Genomic DNA, 23,235 nt, shown 5'->3' with positions numbered 1-23,235 from the left:
AAATCAGAGTATTCATGTAGGTTTCTCTGAGGCTAGGAAAGGTCTAGAAGTGAGCCAGGTGGGTGTTTTAATGATGTGAAAATTGTTTATGAGAACCTCAGGAACTCCCTGAGGAGTGTAAAGATCTAAGAATGGACTAACTGGAGGAAGAGTTATTTGCAGTTCGTCCTGGTTTTGGTGTTCACATGGCACTGGGGAGATGAAGGGAGGTCTAACCTGAACCCTCACAACATCTCCTTACTAAAAATATCCTTCAGAGCAGTGAGAGGACATTTTGGTGGTTCTAGTTCACTCTTCTCATATGAGGATCACGCAAAGGCTTTTAACTTGGTCTTTCAGCAGTTTTGCCTTGCCTTTCACATTTGGCACATAATATACACATGGTGATGTAAACTGAATTCACAAAAATCCATAAAGAGCCAAGTTTCCTTTGCAGCAAGGGGAATGCTAAGCCAGCATTTCTTGTGTTTCTGTTCAAAACTGCTAGAGTTTTTAGCAGAAACTGAATACAATAATCTTAAATTTACTGTTTTTAGAGTGTTGTTGTCATCTTGGATTCTCTTTGCATTTCTTCTCTCAAGGGAATGAAAACAGATTTTTTTTTTTTTTTTAATTTTTTTTTTTTTTTTACTTTATGACAATTTTGTTCAGCTCTATCCAGTACTAAAATGGATCGTGGAAAAAAACCAACCAACTGACCAACGAACCAAAAAAAACCCAGCAAACAAAAAAACCTGCATACTGCCCAAACATACCAAAAAACCAAGAAAAAACTGACTCTCCTCCCCCCAAAAAAACAAATCAAAAAGTGAGCTAATAATTCTTTTTAAACAAATAGATTTTATCTGACTGTTATATTCTGAATGGAAGAAAAAATCATAAAAGTATTGATCCTTTTCAAAAGAAGTAGGAAATGGTCGAAGTTAAGAAATCAATATTGTTGCTCTTTTGTGCCTAGAGGCCTGTATGAGCAATAATTTAAAAAGACAATGTATTTTTGTTTAAAAAAGCAATTTATTTACAACTTTTATGTGTGGCAGTCAAGTAAAAAGAATTGTCACCTTTTTACAAATTTAAAACATTGTTTCATATTCATCCAGCTTTTGTTTAAATGCCAACCCTTCTTCTCAAGTGCTGCATTATTATTTTCTGAACAAAAGTGTGTTGATCAAGTTCCTGAATAATTTTTGTCCTGTTTCCTTGTGATTATCTTATTCATTTCCACTTATTACTTTCAAAATGTACTAAATGGAAAAGCTGAATAAAAGTTTAAGTGACACTTTGTTCTTTTATAGTGTCTTATGACAGACATCTATACTGTAGTGTAGAGAGAAATTAGCAGGTATTCTATAAGGTTATGAAAGCTGTCTGATTTTCCTGGTTTTTTCTCTGGGTTTAAGTTTGGTTTTGAGTCCTTTATTTTCTGAGGCAAACAAAGGAATACTAGCACCTTGGGGAAAACGTTGCAGATTTAATGCAGAGATGAAATATTTTCAGCTTAAAATAGTCATAATAACTTTTTTCCTGCAAATATTTAGTATGAAGTGGGACTAGGTCTTCACTGATACTGAAGACTAATGAGCAGTGGTGAAGCAATCCAATAGTAACTTGCTTGCTGCAGTTATTTGTTAAATTTTTCATATCAGTTTTGTCACCTTCAACTTTTAAAAAAATGGGTTACAGGTGTAAATTAATCCATTATTTGATTTTGCAAGAGCTTTGTAAAACAGGTTTATGAAGCTTTCTTATTATCTCTTTCCTAAGGTGCAGTAGTGATGTATTTGCTCCCATGGTCTTTATATTTGGACAACTTTGCAGTCCTACTGGGTGAAATAAAAAGACCGACTCCCAAGTATTTTATTAAAAGGAAATGAGAAAACTGCTTTAGAGGCTTAAACCTTGCACAGTGAAGCAAAGCAAACTCCTACAGCTCTTCTGCCTTACATCCTAAGCATAGCACTCATTTTATTTTGGGTAGGAAATTTAAAGTATCGAGTATTTTGCTTCATATTTTTCTTCTGCAGATAAGCTGTTTTGTTCCATTCTCAGGATCTCCGGTAGGAAAAGTAACTTTAAAACTATTTACTAAGGTTGCTTTTTTTTTTTTTTTTTTAAAGGTTTTTTTTGGGGCATTCTAAATAGTGCTATGTGCAGTTACAATTTCGCTAGGTGAAAGGAAAAGCTGGTCATTAGTATTTTGTAATGTGCTTTAATAACCACATACAGTAGCATTATCAAATGATATTTTATAGTACTTGTTAATACTCTGACTTACTGAGAAACTTTACAGCCCACAAACTAAGAAAACGTGGCAGGTTTTACTGAAGTCTCATGGTGCTGTGTTATTCAATTAATGTTGCTCTTAACACAACTTTACCAGCACAACTATGTCAATACACACATAAGTTGCTTCTTGACAAAATCATCCTAAAAGGCTCATGGTGTGATGCATTACAAGACTTCAATTTTCAAGTTCTACAGTGAATTCTTTTAGGTGCATACAAATTGGACTGTGTGCCATTTGACAGCTGCAGGCAGGAAGGAGGATGAGCCAGAGCCAGTCCAGATCACCTCGCAGAGCCTGAGCTGAGATGGGCCTCCTGAGCCAATGGACAGGGCTTGTGTGAGAAGTCCCCAGGTGAGGCCAGTCATAGCTATTGGGCCCTCTCAGAGCACTTAGGGCGCTGGCAAAGGCATCATATAGTTCTCCTGAGCCAAAGCTGTGTGTTAGCACAAGTGTTTACAACAGTTCAGTTCTGTGCAGCATTGCCCCAAGAATCTCCTTAAACTCAGCAAGCAGCTCAGCTTCCACAGATAAATATCTTTTACACACTCAGAGTTTGAGAAACCTCAAAGATTTTCACTTTATATGACAGTGACATTGGAGATGTAGAACGGGCCTTCACAGAGCTTCTTCCTTCCTACATTCTGCTATGCAATGAACCCATAAGAGGAGTCATTCCAAGCACTGCATCCCAGTGCACTTCTGAGCTCAGTACGTGCAAACAGTGTCCAGGCCTCTTGGGCTCACTCCCTGCGACTATGGAAATATTTGTTTGTTGTTGAAAGCAACAGCAGAAGTTTACTTTAGCCCTTAGTGTTCTAAAATATGTGTTCTTGTCCCTACTTACATCAAATAGTTGTATTTTCTTTTGAAATGGCTTTTGTGCTAACTAGTGCAGGCTGGCAAACTTAATTTCAGTTCCATGAAAAATGTCAAGATTTGGAAATATTTACCACCCCACATTGGGACAAAAATGTCTAGATGGTACTTATTTGTGAAAAACTAAAATCCCACTAAAATCCCCAAATATTTTGCTTTGGAGAAAGTATGTCAGAATAGTATATTCAAAACTGTTGGGTGCTTAAATTAAAATTTTTAAATCTTTAGTGGCAAGACAGGTCTTTCCTCACTGCTTCTGTTGTCTGTGACAACTCCCCTGTTTTAAGAAAGTAGGTTTTTTTTTCTTTGTAAATTTAAGTTCCAGGTTATTCTGAATTCTGAAACTAAATCTGAGAGGATGCTGTGGCAATGATTTTATGTGTCATGGGCAATTCATTACTCCAGATGTGCCTCCTGATGGTATGCAAAGAATATCAGTTCAGCCTCATGACAGAGATTTTTAGTTCCATGTAAACTAGACAAGGCAATGCCTACCTGTAAAGTCAGAGGGCTGAAAGTATGGTAATGATGAATCATTGCTCCTCATTTTTCTGCATCTTCTCTCGTTATTTATGAATTCTACTATATACAATGAACCGCATTGTCTCTGATGTATGTACAAATTCTATCAATAGCAATGTGAACTGCACATTCCCCAGTCAAACACTGCTTCTCTTTCACTGTCTTTACATAACCTTTCACATGGCATAGTTTAGTTAATTTTAGGCCTTTCTTTATTATTAAATGCTCAGTTTATTATTCCACTTCATTTTAAATGAGGCTCTTGTATTTAAAGTATTTTTTCCTCCTTATCATATGTGAGAGTGTATTTGGCATTCTGGATTAGAAATATTTTTCATACACTATTTTCTCCATCCCTTAGTAGTTTGTTACAATCTAAGAGTTTTGACATTTATTTTATTTTATGAGCAGAGCTTTGAAATGTTGAGTTTTATTTTGTTTTGACCCTTTTGCCTGGAGAATTACGTGAGCACTGTAAAAAGATACAAGAAAAATATTTGGTCACATTTTTACCCTATCGCTTCTGACGATATCTGTCTTATTCTAAACAGGGTGTCAGTATTTTAAGCCAAAGTCTACCCATCATTGTGCAGACAACCTTTTCATTGCAATGGGAGAAGTATATGCATATTGAAATGACATAGCATAACCTTTTATATATAACTTTTCTTTTATAACATAGTTCCTTTTTTGGATGGCTGAGATAATTTTTAAGTCCAAGGAAAGGAAAAGTAACATTTTAAGAAACTTACTGTCTTTAAGAAACTTTTCTTTTGAGTAGTATGATAAGTATTAAAGATTAGCAATGTCTGGATCCTTACACTCTCCACCAAAGGCATCTTAGGAATTTAAGAGTGACACACTTGGGGTGCTAACAATACCACATAGGCTCTTTCAAACCAACTGCTCGTGGAAAGTAGAAAATACGAATCTGTCATAAACATTGAGTGATGACTTCTACAGAAATCCTATAGGTTTTTGGATGTTACAAGGGCAGCTGCAGCCATGAGCTAAGTGAGACCTGCTCAGAGAGTGTTCAAGAAGTTTCATGGTCTCATTAGCAGACGCTCTTGGTGTGGGACCTTGGTGAGGTGCAGAAGATTTCTTCACCAAAAGGGCTATCCAGCATTGGAGCAAGCTGCCCAGGGAAGTGGTTGGTTGATTCTCCATCCCCAGAGATATTTAAGAGACCTGTAGGTGAGGTGCTCAGGGATGTGGTTAGTGGTGGAGTTGGCAGTGTTGGGTTAATGGCTGGACCCAATGATTTTAGAGGTCCTTTCCAAACCAAGGATTCTATGATTCTATGCCTGTGGTGGGTTTCCAGTTACTGTGGATGTGATGTGGGTGTATGGTGATGGCCTCCACAACTGAACAATGCTCTAGGGCTGGTTTGCCAGGCTTGATTTGCAAGAAGGGACACAACCAATGAGGCTGTGAACAGTTTCATCGTGGAGTGACTGTTGCCTGTGCTTGGCTTCCAGCTGCTGTGAGGGCAGTGCAGAGGGGGGGATTGAGTTCATGAGCACACTGCTGTCAGGACGTCTAGCCTCATGAGGAGGTACCCCCTGCTGGAGCCAGGCTAATTCTGTAACAGCAAGGTTCTTTTGGGAACAGAGCAACAAGGAGCTGCAAAGAGGGACTGGGCATTCAGAGTGGCAATTCATGGGATTGGGAACATGCCATGGAGCTGGGGAACTTCTTGGCCTCTTCCAATGCTTGCAGCTTGGTGAGCTGCTTTGGACTTCAGTTCTGGATCTTCTGGGATGTTTTTTTCTGTTGTCCTCAGTTCCAGACTCTATTGCTGGGAAATATTGATCCTGGTTAAAGATTCAAGTGTCTATTCAGCTCATGTGCAGTCCCAGAGTTCAGGTCCCAGGGCACAGCTCTCAGAAGAAGCAGTTTGCTCAAAAAGGCACATGGAAGGGGTCCAGAAATCTGCAGAAGGCCATGTGGGACTCAGCAGCAGCAGTGTTGCACCACAGGGCACAGGTCCCACCACCAAAGAGTTTAGCTTTTATATTTTTCAGATTCTGAACTGCTTTAGTGTGTAGTTCTGAGCTTCATATTAGGGGATTATAAGCTCTCTTGATGGAGAAGGGAGTCAAAACAATTCCTTCTCTAGCTGGGGACCAAGGGCAGCCAATCCAAATCTCAGGCCCAAGAGCATAAACAACAGTGGACTGAAGAGAGAAAAACAAGAAGGATGGGACTTCATAAGCTAAAGCTATAACTGGACAATTAACTCCAATATGCTAATGGACCAGAGCTTATAAAAGTGAGAGACCTTGGGACTGATCATCCATTTTGTGACCATTTTGGGTTCATCTTGGGTGCAGCCCTGGCTGGGCTCTTGTACTGCCCAAGGTGTATCCATTGAGGCCTTTTAGTAAATCCCTACTTTATTCTTTCACTCTGTCTAGCCTCTGTTCTAGGTCAGCCTTGACAAGGCATCGCTGGCACAGCAGAAGCCTCTATTTGTGTCACAGCTCCAGTGGGAGAATAAAGCTTTTCAGACTGCAGAGCACAGCTGGTGTGTCTCCCCAAGGCTGGAGCAGGAGAAAATGCCTTTGCCTGCTCAAGGTGTGTGCTAAATGGGGAAATATTTTGCCACAACAGGGAGCTGTGGGAGCAAGGGGACAAACTACACAGCAGCAGGGAGAATAAATGACATCATCATAGACATCCTGCAGATGCAAAATCCTGAACCTGTAACTTCAGAGAGGGACAGTAGCCAGAAACAACAGTCAGTTGTGGGAGTCAAGTGGAAAGCCCCAGCCTGGGAAAGACAGGAATCAGCTGGCTCCTGGTGAGGGGAGGATGGCCAGCCTGCATTTGCAGGACTGGTTCAGTGTGCTGGTGGCAGGCAAGGTTAGAGACAGCCATCCCTGGGGAAGAAACACATCCTCCTGGTGAGCCATGCATTAGCACCCAGGGGAAACCACGACTGACAGTAGCATAGGATTCACCTCTAGGGGTGCAGAAAGCTCAATATGTTTATCCAACTTGCTGTCTAAGAAGTCCAGTGCGTGCTGGGAACTCAGATCCAGCATGCTGCAAAGAAACTGCCAAGGCTCGTCTGACCCATGTGCTATTTCTCTTCCTGCTTAAGTACGTTGGCAGCACTAATACATCTGGAGCAGGAACCTTGAACACATCTGGAGTGATCAGACAACTGTGGGAATGAGGACCAAAGTTATGGAGACCTAGGTGGTGTTATGTGAGCCCTGCCAGTGCAGAGGAAAGGCTTGGAGGGGCGGGTGGATTCCACAGGTCAATGTCTGGTTGCACAGCTGATGCCATTGACAAGAATTTGGATTTTATGAGCATAAGACCTACTTTGGACAGTAGGAACTACTAGTCAGTGATGGTCAAAGCAAAAAAGGCCATGAGAATGTGGTCAGACAGCAAGCTGCACATGAGCCAGCAGCATGTCCTGGCAGTAAAGAAAAACAGCTCCCTTTGCTATGCTAACAGGATCAAGAGAACTAGCCTTCTTTGCTCAGTACTCATGAGATCCCTAGTCATGAAATGAAATCTGGAAGCCTAGTTTCAGACCCCTCCATTTAAGGAAAGACATTAATAAACTTGAGCAAGTTCAGCAGAAGACAACCCAGGTCATCAGGAAGATAAAGCACTTGTTTGCAGAGAGGCTGAAGGAGTTGGACTCGTTCATTCTGCAAGAGAGAAAGATTTGCGGAGAAAAAACAGCCTTGCCCTTGCCATGATCAAATTATAATGGAAAAGCAGACAGACCCTTTCACAGTGCTGCATGGTGAAGGAGGAAAGACAGAAGGTATAAGCTGAAGCAAGAGAGATTCAGAATAGACATAAGAAAAAAACTTTTTGCCCGGTGGGGCTGTATCTTCTCCATGACCTGGATAGATAAAGCCCTGAGAAAACTACTCTGGCCTTACAGCTGATCCTGCTTTGAGCAGAAGACTGGAGTAGAAATCTCCTGAGGTCCATTCTAGCCTGGGTCATCTTGTCATAATATGAATATGCTATTGAAATAAATGGGCAGGAGATCTTTCTCCTTTTTAATGCCTTTATTAAAGAGATTCAGCTCAGGTGGGGAGAAATCGACAGGTCGTGCCCACGCCGCCGCTGTCCCCAAGAGTGGCACGGAGGAGGAGGGTGATGCAGCTCTGTCCGCTGGTCTGCAGGCAGAGCTGGGGACTGCGTCCTCACGGGAGATTCGCAGATTCCTACTTTTCGGTCCAACACTTCGGGTCCCCTCCTTAGTGAACATCCTTTCAGGTCAGGGTGAGGAGCAAAAAGGATCCAAGCAGGTACTGGACTACGCGCCCATCCTTAGACATCACCTAGGGTCCCCTAATTCTATATTGGTTCGTTGTTTTTAGGGGTTTTCCTGGAAAACGGGAAAATTTGGAGCAGTGCATTTCTCATCTGCATACGTGGTCTCAGGCCACTCCTATTTTCCTGGTGCTGCCGAGTCCAGGTGCTGCTCCCGGGCAAGCATCAGGAGGACAATGGCTAAATCACCAAGCATTGATGGGCAATTAAAGAAGAACTCTTAACAATTAAGCTAATTTAACAGCAATTGGTCTAACCGGGTTTAGCTCTGTAACTTTAAACAAAAATAGATAACTTTTTATTCATAACACTATGAGCCAATGGAAATTAAAAATAATGAACCAGTAAACTCACTGATGAACACCAGAGTATTTACACACTGTACTTTAGGTTTCCCTTAATATCTTGTTGCAGAGTTCACAGAAAAAGAGCATATTGTCTGCTCACATTCAGCCTGGAGGCTTGGCTTTAACAGCAGGGAAGGGGAATTCACTCTGAATTGATGGATTATGCACAGTAATAGCTGAAAAGTGCACGTGTCTTCCAATTTACCAAGTCTGCTAGGCTTCCATCAGGGATGTGAGAGGGATGGATAAAAGGGCTAGCATTTTACATAGCCTGTTGTAGCAACATCAGTATTTCTCTGCTAGAAACCTTTCCTTCTGTGTACAGGAAACTAGTTTAAATGAATATTAAATTGAGAAATACAGATGGCTTGAAAAATAGTGGTGGAGAGCAGCATACTCTGCATCACTCATGAATTTTATAAAGGTGCCAGAGAGAGACAACTGTGATAACTTACATGAATGTATTCATTAAATTAAGAATTTGGGCAGAAACATGTATGTGTTTACCCAGAAGTATTAATATGCCTTATTAATATTATCATGCCAAGTGGTGCATTCAAATAAACATAAGCAAGTACTGGCACTTGTACCGTTTCCAAAGCTTGATAATTTCATTTGAAAGCACTTTGTTAAGAATTAAAAATATTTCTCTTTGTTTAATTTGTAGGGAAATTGTGGCACACTGAACTGATTTGTTGAAAGTGTCTTGGCACAAGATTTTCTGAGCCTCAAACCTGTGCTCTGTTAAACTGTAAGGAGAAAGCAGATTGAATCTTTGACATGAAGTGGTCACCAAGCCAGTAGTTGGATATTGTAATACATTAAGTTGTGTTTTTATTCAGTGATACTGGCACCAGTTAAACATGGAAGTTGAGCAATAACTGCATTACAGCATTTGACACTGCCTTAAAATGAGTTATCCATTCATCTGATGAGTGTCATACTGACCTGTTTACATATTTCTTACAAAACTATTCTCTCTGATTTGCAACAGCTTAAAACCATGAAATTTTGGACAAAGTATCCCAAAGGATGCCAAGTCTTTGACAGGCTGTTTAGCAAAATGGTATTTTCCTTCCTATTCTCACTCTCTCATCTACAGTTATACTGTCCCTGTACATATGGGTAGATATTTCCCGTGGGAGAATTTTTTGCTTGATATGGCATGTCCACAAGACCTCCCCCCCCTTTCAGCTCTTTGGAATGAAGCAGGCAATACTCAATCTTTTTTACTGTCCTCCACTGTTTTTTAGTCTGAACTTTTAAATCTGTGACATTCATTGTTTTGGATGAACATTTTGTTAGTTCCCTTTGAAGTTATCAAATTCTCTTTGTAGTATTATTCTCAGGAGTCTCTTCTGAACAATATAAAATATTAATTTTTAAGGACAGTCCATGTACTGAAGTGGGTTTTCACCTACCATCAGAGCAGCTTTCACTGGTGACAAGCAGTGGCTTTCTCAGGCCAAGAATGGCTTTCTCTTACATTGCTGTAGCTGTCTCTGTCATGGCATAGTGAAGCTCCACAGTAGCTTCTCTATCACATTATGTAACTGTACTAACTCTGCCTCACCCGTTCTTACCATGTCAGTTACATAAAACAAGGAGTGTGAAAAACTAAGTTATAAGACTCAAATAACATTATGTACACTGCAATTTACACTTGTTTATTTCAAAAGCAGTTACTTGTCTATTAAAAAGAAAAAACAGAAGATATACACCTTTTCCATAAAATAATTATTTCCCAATGCTGAAATGTCTGAAGAAATAAAATGTAAGTATTACAGCCAAATTTTAATTTTCTTATGTTCTCAGCTAGAGAGGATTGTTGGACTAAAGGACTGACTTAGCTTCTTATTTTCCAACTTTGCTACATCAAAGTAAGTGACTAATAGAATTGACAATAAGCAGATAGTCAAACCTCTGAACTAAACAGAATTAGTTTAAGCTGTCAGCACAGCACCAAAGAGGACACATCCTCCTGTGTATCTTATTCAACTTGTATAGACTTAAACAAATTGGAAAAAATTATTGTAAAGCTATAAAGACACTAAAGGCTTGTGCTTTTGACATACTTTTTCAGTTGTCATTACAGGCAGGGCATGTTGATTTTCTGTTTAATTGTGGGCTCAGTTAGAAGCTTTGGTTTCGGATTTCCCCCTTGGTCACTTAGTTCAGTTCCTATGAAGACCAGCAGAAGGGTGTTCACATAGTAAATAGTTTTGCAAAACCTCTTTTCCAGATTTCTCTGACTCTCTCAGTGGCATACTTTGGGCCCTTCTGCTATTTTTAAGGAGGCCTGAAAGGATGGAATTTGGGAACCACAAAAGCTCTCTGGGATGGCTGAATCAAAGGAGAAAACATCGGGAAGGCAAAACTCCTGACTTACTGTAGTGGTGAAGAGCAGAAGGGTCCCCAAAGGAAGCAGCCCCCACGTGGATGAGGTGACAGTGTTCTTTGCTGCACAAATACACTAGAGACCACTGCTCATCCCTTTTTTGTTCTTCCCATCCTTCCTGTGCTGGAGCTGGTCATCCAGGGAGTTCTGCTATCCTCAGCACTGTCTTCATACACCAAACCATGGCCAAATTACTCCTTATTGTTCCTCATTGTTCTTTCCCCCTATGCTGGAGCCAGCAGAACCAGAATTCCTTAAAGCCCAGAGTCTGTGGTACAGCCCTGAAACCACAGACCTATTCCAGCTAAATATCTGGCTCATTCCTGCTCACCAGATCCTCAGTGTGCCTCTTCCAGCTGGTGTGGCAGATTTCACCAGCTCTGTTAACACTTCACAATGCTTCTGGAAGCTCCCAGTTCCAGAACAGAGGAGTGCTGATAAAGAGGAAGATGAGGAGATATTTATAAAAGCTGTTGAATGAAGTCAAAACTCCTTTGCTTCTCTCAACTATGTTTTAACAGGGATGACTAATAAAGACTCAATGAAAACTGTCTCTAGTATTTGCTGTTGTATTATACCTCTGAAGGAGTAAATCATAACAAGTCTGTACAGAACCTGCTGTTTATTTCAAAATGCAGGTCAAACTCGGCAAACCAAGCTGCCATGCGATAAATTTCTCTTTGATACCATATGTTCCAGCTCCTCTTGAAAGATATCTATCAAAAGTGATGACTGTAGGTTGATACGTTGTCAGTCAGGATGCAGTATGATACTTTGTGGCAACACACAGGAGAGGGGGAGAAAGGAGAAGTGCCTCAGGATGAGAGAGAATGGGCATTGTGTGCTTGGACAGATAGGGAGGTCACCTTCTTCACTTCATAGGGGCAATACTGCACATCCCTCCAGGAAATTATACTCTCTACTAAATGAGTTATTCCTGCATTGTAGAATATTTTGGGAAGTGTAGAGCTGCTTTAACATCTCTTGTAATATTCACTTCCATTTTCTGTGCAGGCAGCAGCATTATTTCTGTACTGATGAACCATACACTTCTGAAAAATTGCTCTAGCCTATACAGACTAGGAAGTGTTTTTCCCTGGATTGTTCCTGGACTCATTGATTAAAAAATGGATTATTGTTCTTTGCAAGTTTTTTTTGCTTTGAGCGTCTTCGTGGATTCACACGGTAGTCTCTAGAACAGCAGTTCCTCAATCTAAAATATGGTATATTGTCAGTACAACCTAGGGGATAATCCTTCTGCTTCACTCAAGAATTCAAGAGTTCAAAATCTGACTTCATCTCACATTGGGCAAAATTCAAGTATTTTGAAATTTTCAGAAAGAAAAAGAGAAGTAAAACATATTGGTCAAAAGATTTTAACCGTAGTATTTGTACTGGAAGTAATTTTAGTATCTTAAATTTGATTAAATTTGTAATTTTTAAACAGAAAACCCATGCTTTATATAAGGAACATGCTTGTGGAATATTTTGAGGCTCTTGGAGCTGCTGTTTCTTATAGGAAGTTTGCATAGAACAAACATGGATTTGAAAATATTTTAATTTTTCTTATGAAATATGTCTGTTAATTTGTATTCTCTTTGTTTGTTTACTAGACCTTCTATGAACTATCAGAAAAATAGAAAGCATTGTAAGGCTTTTTTCTGGAAGCTTGAACATAAAATGTGAAACCGAACCTCAGCTGAAGTAAAAGCTTTACTTCAGCTGAAGTCTGCCCTCAGAATTCCAGTAGTCCCTGATTAGTGTTTTAAACTTTGTGCATCTGAAATAGCAGGAAGGCATCATTCCTGCAGCATTCAGTTAGATAAGCATTTTAATATAGGGAGTTCTGTGTGTGTGAACATGTGCTATCTAATCATGGGCACAAAGCTTAAAGTGTGACTTTGACTTCTGTGTGGGCAGCGTGTGTGGTGCAAGAAGAGAATCTAAGTTATATTGTGGTCAATATTGCAAATGGTCAGAAGTTTAAGCTTAAATATTCAGGATTTACTTTTTAAAATTTCCAATGAGCCAATTAAAGCCACAGCTGAAATATTATTTTACATCTCAAAATAAAAAAATTTCACTGCACAACACCATAAGTATGCAGTAGCTCAAGGTGCCTCTACTAAAAACATAGAGAAAATGAAGACATATAAGGTATTTTGATTCCTAGAAATACAGACCATTAAAAAACTATATGTGCAAATTTTGGTAGCCCTAAAAATATGCAGTATGCACTTTCTTAGTGCTACATTTTCCTATTGTCTGAATTTAAAGCTGCTTTGCAACAAACCTAGAGTTCACCTCTCCTGGCTGCCTGCAGTAACTTCTTAGTAGGGTTGTGTGTGGTGTGTGTGCTTAAGAAAACAACATTAGGCTGTGCTATCTGATCTTAACATGCTGTACTGTTGTGGTGAATTTCTTAATGCACCAGGGTGTCCATCAGGCCCCAGATACAACCACAAAGCCAAGCCAGTGACGCAAATCAGCAGCTGATATAAACAAGTTGACACAAACCAGAAACTAAGCTAGCAGTAAACCTCCAGAGATGCTTCTTTCTTCCCTTCTCTTCTTCTTTTTTTTTTTTTCCCTGCTGTTTTTTCTGAGGGTTTTTTTAGTGAAGCGAAACATTTCTCAGCAATTGAAATCCTTTTGCATTTGTCTACAGCCTCACAAGTAACCTAAATTTGGCTCTGTAATGTGCAAGTTTATGAGAAAGAATGAATGCAGCCTGCTTGTAATTAGTTTATAGACAGAATGTGTGTCCTAGACTTAGTGGCTTTGGTGATTTTTAAAAGCACCCCAATCACATCTTTTCCAATTTGTATGCCCCTTAGTAATTCAAAAGAATATTCACAGAAGAGACCATAGAGCTTTATTTAAATTTTTCTATATATATTTTTCTATAAATTTTTCTTCATCTCCTTACCATAAGTTATTAAGAGTGTAAAATCCCATTCTTTATAGTTAGAAATATCTCTCTCACTTTCTTACTTTCCAAACTGTATCCTTTTTTTACGGTTATATTTTTAGCATTTTATTGTTACTATTTACTTCTCACTCCTAAGCACAAGCATCATCTCATATGGACTTACACCAGGCATGGTTTGCCACTGTATTACTGCAGCTGTGTGTCAGTAGCATCGCGTGTGAATACAGCTTTGAGTAGCAGAAGTACTTTTGTTCCTTGAGATACCTTGTCCTGCTTTTCTCCTCCATCCAGGCAAGGAGGGTCTTCCAGCCCAGGTTTGTCAGTGTAACTGCATCTGCAGCCAGGCTCTGCAGCTGCAGTGTGGCAAACCCCTCACCTGGCAAACGCAGCCAAGCCTGCAGGAGCGCAGGGGAACATGGTCAGAGCTATCCACCTTCTCTCTTTTCCCAGAATAATTACTGTTTATTTGGCTGTGTGTTTTTATATAGCCATTCAGCCATCTGATTCTGTATCAATAAATCATTATTAGATATAACACTATTTTCCACCATTTTGTGAATTGTACTAAGTAAATTCCTTCCTGGAAAGCTGCAGTTTTATTCTACACATGTTTTTCTGAATGCGCAATACTCTGAATTTGTTTTATTCTTCTTCAAGTTTTGGTTTCTCTTAAAGGGTATGGGACAAACAAAACAGAAGATGCAACCTGATCCTAAAGGCTGACAGTATTTAAAGTCATGGCAGCATGAGATGTATCAGAACTCCCCAATTTATTTCTGACTGACACTCTTGTTTCACATGACATCAGTTGAATTGACTAGCCTTTGTTTAAAAACTAGAAAAATTGTATTTACAAAGCTTAAAGACTGTACACATATTAAATAGGTAGCATTCATTACCAAAAATTATTTCCACAAATGAAAATTATGTCTGTGGACATATAAGTTGCAGTGGAAACTAATGCTTGTCTCCTGCTAGGGAAATGCATGTATGACCTTGCTAATGTGTCTCATCATGCTACAGATCTGTTCCTATTAAAGGGATAATAAATAGGATGTAAAAGGTCTGGTTCTCAGAGCTTCTGTATCATGTATCCAGGCATGCTGGAAAATACAAGAAAAGTTGTCAGTGAGGCCTCCTGGAAGTAAATGTCTTCTTTTTCATAGTCCAGATAATACTGTAACAGGAAATTGCTTCCATGTGTGGCACACACATGTTACGAAAACCAGGACATTTTTTGTATCTATTAATAGACAGATGTCATCTACTGGATATTACAATTATTGAAGAGTTCCCAAGGTTAGTTAGGAAATGCTGGCTGTTGTTGCAATCATGGCCTTTTGCAAAATTGCTTTTAATGCTTTCCCATAAAATTTTAGGCTTCTGAGAGAAAGTGGGTTGATATACAAAAGATAAGGAAACAGCAGTTCATATGTCATTTTTCTTATGACTTGCATTCATTAAATAAATTACAGATAATAGTGCCTGCATTTTTTTTCTCTTCTGTCATTATTGTCCCTTGATCACAATGTAATACAGAAGATGATGATAAATAGGTATTTTTAGAGGCAAAAGTGAAGACTGTATTTTTTTTCTTTCCCATCCAACTTTAATGGGTTTATTATCAATTTTAAAAAGATCCTCAACAACAACAACAACAAAAAAACCCCAAAACAAACAAACAAACAAACAAACAAACAAACACCAAAAAAAAAGACAAAAAACTAAAACTTGAAACCACTGTCATTAGCTCTGATCAGCTTTGGAAAAGGGTTGCAGGGGCTAAAATTCAGATCTACAGACTATGTGTGTAAATTCCAAAATCTCCTCGTTTCTACTTAAGCACCTATTTTGCCAACTGCTCAGTTCATTGTGGCATTTGTAATATACAGTATAGTACCATCTATTTATTATTAGCAAAATAATAACATTATCCTCACTGTGTTGTTGCTTTTAGCTCTGGATTTTAATTTTTATCTGTTCTAAGAAGTGCTCTTGCAGTTTCAGGGGGACTACTTCTTGTGAATCAAGAATGTTTTCATGTGTGTGGACTCAGCTGGACGCTGTCAGGCTCCTTTGCCGGACAGAGACAGTGCAGGCTCGTCGAGCTGCGGTCCCTCAGATGCAGATGGGAGGACACTGGAACTGTGGCTGGCTATAAGCATGGTCAGACTAGAGATGGTGTCTGCAGAGGCAGACTGAGAGGAGTGGCCAAATCATGTCCTTAAAGAAAGGACTGAGAGGAAGTGTCATCCTGAGCTGCAGTTGTTGCAGTTCAACTCTGTAACCAGGTTGCTTCAATGGGGCAATGACAGCAGCAGAGCAGTTCTCCTAGACAAGGCTCTCACTGAGCAGCCCCAGCACAACCTGCATTTCCGGGTGCTGGTAGTCCTGCAGTGTGCGTGCTCAGCCCCATTCTGCATGGTCCTCATCTCCAACTCTTGCAGCTAAAGGAGAGGTTGTGGAGCAGGGGAATAACAGAGCAGTGGAGGGATGGGGTATGGAGCCAAGGGCAGTCACCCTGCCTTCTCTATGTTCAGTTTTGATGAAAAAGCTTGAATTGTCCTGACTTACAACAATGAGGTAGCCACATCCTTCATGTAGTCAGTCTTCTCCAGAAGCTCTGCTGGGGACAGTGGTTTCAATGTGGAAATCCCCCAGAAATGAAGACAAAGAAACCATGGTCTAATGCAGAGTCTTAAAAAGTGAACTGCTGGCAGGCTGCAGTGGATGGGTGGAGGGGCAGCTAAAAACTTTTATCTGAGCCGTCTTTTGGTAGTTGCCCTCAGCACAGCAGGATGCCAGCTACTCCCTGTGAGCTGGCCGAGCCAAGAGGCCACCTGCCAGCAGCCGTGTGAGTGGGTGGATGGGCTGCAGAGGGTGCTGTGCTCAGGGCCACAGTCGCAGAAACCTGTCACACCCTGTGTTGACCTATCCAGAGAAGCTCTCAGGCAGAAAGCTTAGGCAGAAAAACAGAGATAATATTTTTATTATAATAGGGACTCTGTGGAGTCAGCCAGGAAAGAGGAAAGTATGCTGCATGAAAGGCAGATCCCATGATACGGAGGAGAAACTCTTGGCAGTATTAGGGATGGGTTTGGACTGGATTTCTTGTATCCCAAGAGTCCTATGATCTCACCTGAAAAAATGCCCAATATCAGTCTAAAAACCATCTAGAACAAGGAAGCACATGTACATAATGGCTTGGCCTCCCGTGTTCTTGCAGGATGAATCCTAACAGCAGAGTCTCCAGAGGCTGATGGAGGACATACATACTGTCAGCCCTTGCCTGGAAGTCTGGCCAGGGAGACATGCAGAAAATCTAAGTACAAGAAATATTCTAGAGCAGGCAGGGGGAAGCCAGACTGCAGTTCCACAGCCTGCAGGATCAGGGGAATATTGACAGTATGCTGGCCTAATGTGACTGTGTCTAATACAGTCTGAACAGTCTGCAGCTGAAAGGACCTTATCAGCACTGCCTGACAGGATTTGTTACAGGCTGGGATGCTGTCTTGCACCTGGGACATTATTCTCATGAGGAATGATGCTGTTAAAATGACAATCTGTAACACTGTTTTAAAAAGGTCTTTGGACTGGTATTTTTGTGCAGGATTTGTATAAAGTGACAGAAAAAAGTTACATTGTAAAGTTCTGTGTACTTGTGAGGTGGAAACAATGTCAAATGTGAACAAGAACAGGAGAAAAATTAAGGAAAAGGTCCAGTAGGAGAGAACAGAATAGAGAAAGGTGCTAAGCATAGAAGCTTAGAGGAAGTGGAACGTTTCCAAAGTCTAATTTGGAAGCAATAATGCAGATTCTATATTTTATTAAATCTGGTCCAAAATATCTGAAGCAGTGGACCTTTAAAATTCTGAGGCAGAAGTATTCAGAAGCTTTTTTGTAATCTCTGCTGACTCGTACTCATTAGTATATCTGGGGAATACAAATTGACATAGAACATATTGTATTAATATGTCTTGTTCTACAAACCAAGCTAAAAACTAAGTGCAGTGAAAATAAAATCATTAAATAATGATTGCTTGAAATTTAGCATATAAACTCATTAGACTTAAGACATTTTAGATAAAAGTGGTAAGTGAGATAGTTACATATTTGTATATCTTCTCTCAGAATATAAACTCCAGGGTATACTAATGGCATTTTAAGGTAGTACATTTAAAATAAATTAAAAAATAGTAACAGATTTGAAATTTACTATGTAGAATGGATTTCCACAAGGCAGAATAGTCTAGAATTAATAAGAATTCATGATAGCATAAACTAAGAATACAAAAAAACTTTCTAAATGAGATTTAGAAAGTTAAGATAATCAAATTTTGCACTTTTCTACATCTTTTATTCTGAATCTGCAGCAGATCAGCTGAGTGGTACTGAAAATAGAATAGTAATCACAGTTCCTACTCTGACCACCTCTTCTGATTTGGTAAGTAGGTTCCTATGTTCTGTGTTCTTCCTCCAAAAGCTCTTTAGGACTGAAAATCTTTGTATCAAAGTATTTGAACATCTGTCACGATTACAAAGCTCTCAAGAATTTTAGGAGATTCCTTTAAAAATGTATTGATCTGGCAGTGCTGTCCATCTTGAGTGGTTCTTTCAGTGGGATGTGGATAGAAGTTTTGCCTGTACTTGCTGCTTCACTGAAGCTCTCCACAGACTGTGTTAGCTTCTTTTGTCAGTGACTAAGCCCAGCTTAGTTTTTTCAAAGATACATAATTCTCTGAAGACCTAGTCTAGCTGCTTTTCTGGGAGTTTTCATCTTCATGCTTTACAGTCATAGAAAATGACTGAGCTTTTTTACTCAGTTTTACTGAGCTCTCCATACCAAATCCAGTCTCTAGTATGGGTGCCATCAAGAAGCCATGGGAAGATGCAGTTCTGTAGGAGAACAGCTAAGTTATCTGTAGAATTACATAGGTAGGAAACCTGTAGGGTGGTTATGGGTTTGTTTTTTGTTTTGGTTTTTGTTTTTTTTTTTGGGGGGGGGGTGTTTGGGGATTTTTTTTGGTTTATTGGGGTTTTTTTGTGTGTGTGTGTGGGGGGGGGGTTTGGTTTTGTTTTGGTTTGTTTTGGTTTTTTTTTTTTTTTTGGGGGGGGGGGGGTTTGGGGATTTTTTTTGGTTTATTGGGGTTTTTTTGTGTGTGTGTGTGGGGGGGGGGTTTGGTTTTGTTTTGGTTTGTTTTGGTTTTTTTTTTTTTTTTGGGGGGGGGGGTTTTGGGGTTTTTTTTTTTTTTTTTTTAATGCCAATCTATAATTGTATTTAAAAGAAATTATTTTTTTTACATGATGGGTAAGAGAAATCAGCTTACCAGAGGCACCTTGGAGTTTTAAAAGAGCTGAGGTATTAAAACAGTGAACTAAGAACCGTGTGTAACATGCCACGTGTAGCAGTCACCATATCTGAGGAGGTTACGGAGGGAACCTGTATGACGGCACACTTTAAAAGTCCTTGAGTACTTTGGCAAATTACAGACTCTGTCTTCATTACCAGCATTACCAGCCAAATCTTTATAAATCATAATAATGAATAAAACTAATACCCAACACCAAAACCCTTTTGTAGAGGGAAGCCACTCCTGCTCAGGTATTGGGCTTCTTAGAAAGAGTCAAAGCAGGTAAATGGTGGTCTAATGAGTCAAGCATACTCACATTTAAAAATAAGTGTTCACAAAGTCCTTCACAATGGCTTGTGAAAAGGCAAAACTTCTGCAATATAGATCCTTTCAAGCATAATGATCAAAATATGAGTAAGTTTTCATGATGTTGAGAGATTTCCATTGGAGTCTCACAAGAGTATGTGCTGGAAAACTGTCCAGCTAGTCATAAGGGGACCCAAAAAAGCGGAGGAACAAGGATATGAAGAAATTTTCCAATAATCAAAAATCGTTCAGAATGGCCAGAACTAGTTGCCAGAGGACTTTGTGATCCTTAGCAGTGGGTAAAAAGATTACTCCTGAATCTTAATATCTGTAATGTACGAGGGTGGGAGGAAACCTCAATTATGTTTGCAAAGCAATCAATTGTAAGTGAGCATACTTTGAAGGAAAGACATCTTGGACTCCTTGGGCAGGCCTCTGAAAACATCAGCTCACATATTAGTAGCCAAAGCCAAGAAAAGAATGAGGAAAGCAGCGGAGAATAAAATAAACAGAGTCATTACACCACTAAATAAATCCAGGACATGCTCACATCTTGAACATGCAGTCACAGTTACCGCATTTCAGAGAGTGGGTATTAGGATATAAAGCACAAAAGTAAGGGGTATGAAGCATGGTAAGGAGTATGGAACACAGGGAGTTAATAGGCTAGGAGAGATCCCTCTGGTGTGGTAAAAGACCAGAGGTGAGTTGGGAGGAAAAAGCATAATAAAATCACAGAGAAGGCGCATAAGGAATTGTTATGCACTTTGTAACACAGGAACTCTGAAAGCAAAACAAAGGAAGCACTCTTTCACACAATGCATAGTTAAGTTGTTGGATTCACCGCCACAAGATTCTGAGACCAAAAATATGAATGTTTTCAAAATGAAATTTAAGATTTATATTGCCAGTAAACATGATGACCCAAATACGCCTTCTGTCTCAGAAGGTCCCTTACTAGATTGCCAAAATCCTTTCTAGAGAAAGGATCACTCTGTTTGTCTTTTTTATACTCTAAGCAACTGCTGTTGGCTATTGCCAGAATTATTTTTGGCACCAGTGTGACCACTCTGCTCATGAATTCTCTTGTTGTTAATTGAAGTTGAATACCTTTTGAGTTTTGAAAATTTTAATCAAGGATTTGAAAACTGGAGTTCATAGAGGCTAGGCTTTTGTATACTTAATGGTTTAAGGATTCTGCTTATCAGAAAAGGTACGAAAAACATCTCTGAAAAATCTAGTCCCTCAAGCTATTGCAAGGTAAAGACATGAACCTCTCTTTTAAAATGTTTATTTTTATTTATTTGTTAAAGCATATTTTCAGTGTCTGTGTATAGACCTGGAAATATTTCCATTCAGTGTTAATAGTTAAGTCTTGTTGTAGCCATGTCAGAAAAATAGTATTGTTTCACTACATATTTATGAATGTCTTCAAATGATAAAGCTACTGAATTCTGCTAAGATTTTTTTTGTGTCCCACAATTTCAAAAAGTTTTCAGGCTCAGCTGGATTTGTGCAATAATCCCCATTTGAGCTGGGGATCTGCAGAGAGCAGGAACTCTCATGAGACTGCTGGTATTTCCTGTTTCTCATCAGAGCAGAAATACAGTAGCAGAGGAAGAGCTCTTCTCTTAGCACTGTATTTGAGCTTCTGCCTGGATGTAGGAAGTGCCATAGTGCATAAAACTGAAAGAAAACAAACAAGCAAATTTAGTATAACCTTTTCAAACCCCAGAAAACATTTCCATTTGGCTTTTGTTTGGACAGCAGCGGTTCAGCTCTCCCTACTCCTTTGCTCAGAATTAAGAACTAATGTTGCTGAAGTTCATGTTCCTGAAGTTAACTATGTGCTTTTTGTACATATGTTGGCTATAAAGGCTACTAATAAAGACGTATTTTATGTTGTAAAGATAGAGGTATTGTACAGTGGCACTCAACAAACTAGTGTATATCTATCTTGTATGACTAAAAATACTTGTCTAAAGATATCACCAAATAAGTTACACATTAAATTAAAATAGGGTGTAATTGATTTTCATGATAGCTGTCTAGCCATGTTTTTTTAAGATGTGCAGTTATGGATATAAATTGATATATATGTAGATTTTAAACCCAGAAGGTCAAACATCAATTTCAGGCAGTTTGGGAGTAGACAAGTTTGAACAAGCACAGAAGGTTTCTGTTGACATAAAGGATTACAGTATCACAGAATGACTAAATTACATTTGAATTCTTCCAGAATATACACATTTTACATTGTAATGATTTTTAAAATTCACATTAAAATAGTTGTAAAATTCTGGGGCTTTTTATAGTTGTTTCTTTTAATTGTATGTTTATGTGTATAAATTATATATTCATAATAAAATATAAGTTTTTCTAGAAAAAAATAATGCTGAGGAGTAGGTTGCTTTGTCTTTTTATATTTCAAATGTATTCCAGCTACATCAGGCTTCAGTTGTTATTTTCACCTTGCCGACCACGTGATTTTGCTGTGGTGAATATGTGCGTAAGTGAGGTTTGTCTTGTGGGTTTCCTGCAGATACTGGGGAGCTACACATTGTGCAAAGGTAGCAAGACAGTTTATTATTCCGGATGTAAAGAGATGTAGAAGGTTTCTGAATTTTTTTAAAAAAATATCCTTCTTTTGGTATATTAGAGGAAAACCTACTGTGAGAGCCCAAAATACAGTACCTAATTATCCTATCTGTGTTGTGTTGCTATGCTTTAAAGCCATTTCCTGTGAATAAATCAGTAACAGAAGCAAATTTCTACTGCTACTGCTAAGCTGAAACATTTTAGAAACTCTACTCAAGATCTTTTCTTTAAAAAACCATAAACAATATATACATTGTCAGATTCTTAATTTTCTTTTCATTTGTTTTACAAGATAGGAAAAAAATTCTTCTTACAGTTAATGTTGGGAAGACTTTTAAATTTGGGTGAAACATATCGTTCTTTATCAAAATTCAGATAGCAAAATTTTGCTATACTGTGCAGTCACTTTTGTTCGCCTCAATGATAAAAATTCTTTGGCTTGAAGAACATAATTCAGTTCAGTAATTACAGGAAATGACTAGTGAATCTAGAGAAGATGAAGGTTCTTTTCTGTCTGGAGGTGGGCCCTCCCATGCTTTAAGCTGCTTCTCAGTTGAATTCAGAATCTGCACTGGCCAAAGTTAGATCCATCTGTTACTTTATCATTTTTCAGTCCATTTCTCTTGGTGAATTCAGAACACTGAAATGGCATCATGTCTCCCTCTGCGGTGTTTCTGGCAATGCAGCGCACCAAAACAAAATTCAAAACCTGCATCAGTTTACGAATGGGATTGCCTAAAATCAAGAGGCAAGTGCCTGAAACCAGCAAAATGGTTGGAATGCTGGAAAAAGAACTGCTGAGAGTAGACAGCTTTTTGAATGTTTCCCCTTTCTGGAGCCCAGACATAATCTGCTCTGGACTTTCAGAAGGATCTCCTGCTCCTCTGCAGGTCCCCTCTCTGAGCAGAATGCAACTTTGCTACCACATTTGTAGAGACCCCAGTGCTCCAGGAGAGTTTCATGAATGCTTTGAGAATACCAGCCAGACTGGTGCCTCACATATTTTTGCAGAAACAGATGTCTTCTGGATCCCAAAATTGATCTAGGCATCAAATTATCCAGTTCATTGTGACTCAGAAAATACTCATCATCCTTAGAAGAATGCAGAGGATTCTAAGGGAAAGTATGAAGAGTGGAGCGTGCCTGGGTTTGAGAATCAGATTTAAATACATAATCACCATCTAAATCCTAGGTCCATGCTAGGGACCTAAGTTGTCTGTTGCATCTGAGCCACAAAGCCATTTTTACTTGCTGCTTTGCTTTCTTTTTTCTTCTTTTTTCTGTTCTGCCATATGTCTGTTTCT

The sequence above is a fragment of the Onychostruthus taczanowskii genome, unplaced genomic scaffold, assembly GCF_017590055.1.
Source record: "Onychostruthus taczanowskii isolate IOZ18803 unplaced genomic scaffold, ASM1759005v1 scaffold78, whole genome shotgun sequence".
Lineage (NCBI taxonomy): Eukaryota > Metazoa > Chordata > Aves > Passeriformes > Passeridae > Onychostruthus > Onychostruthus taczanowskii.
Note: the sequence above shows the minus strand (reverse complement) of the source record.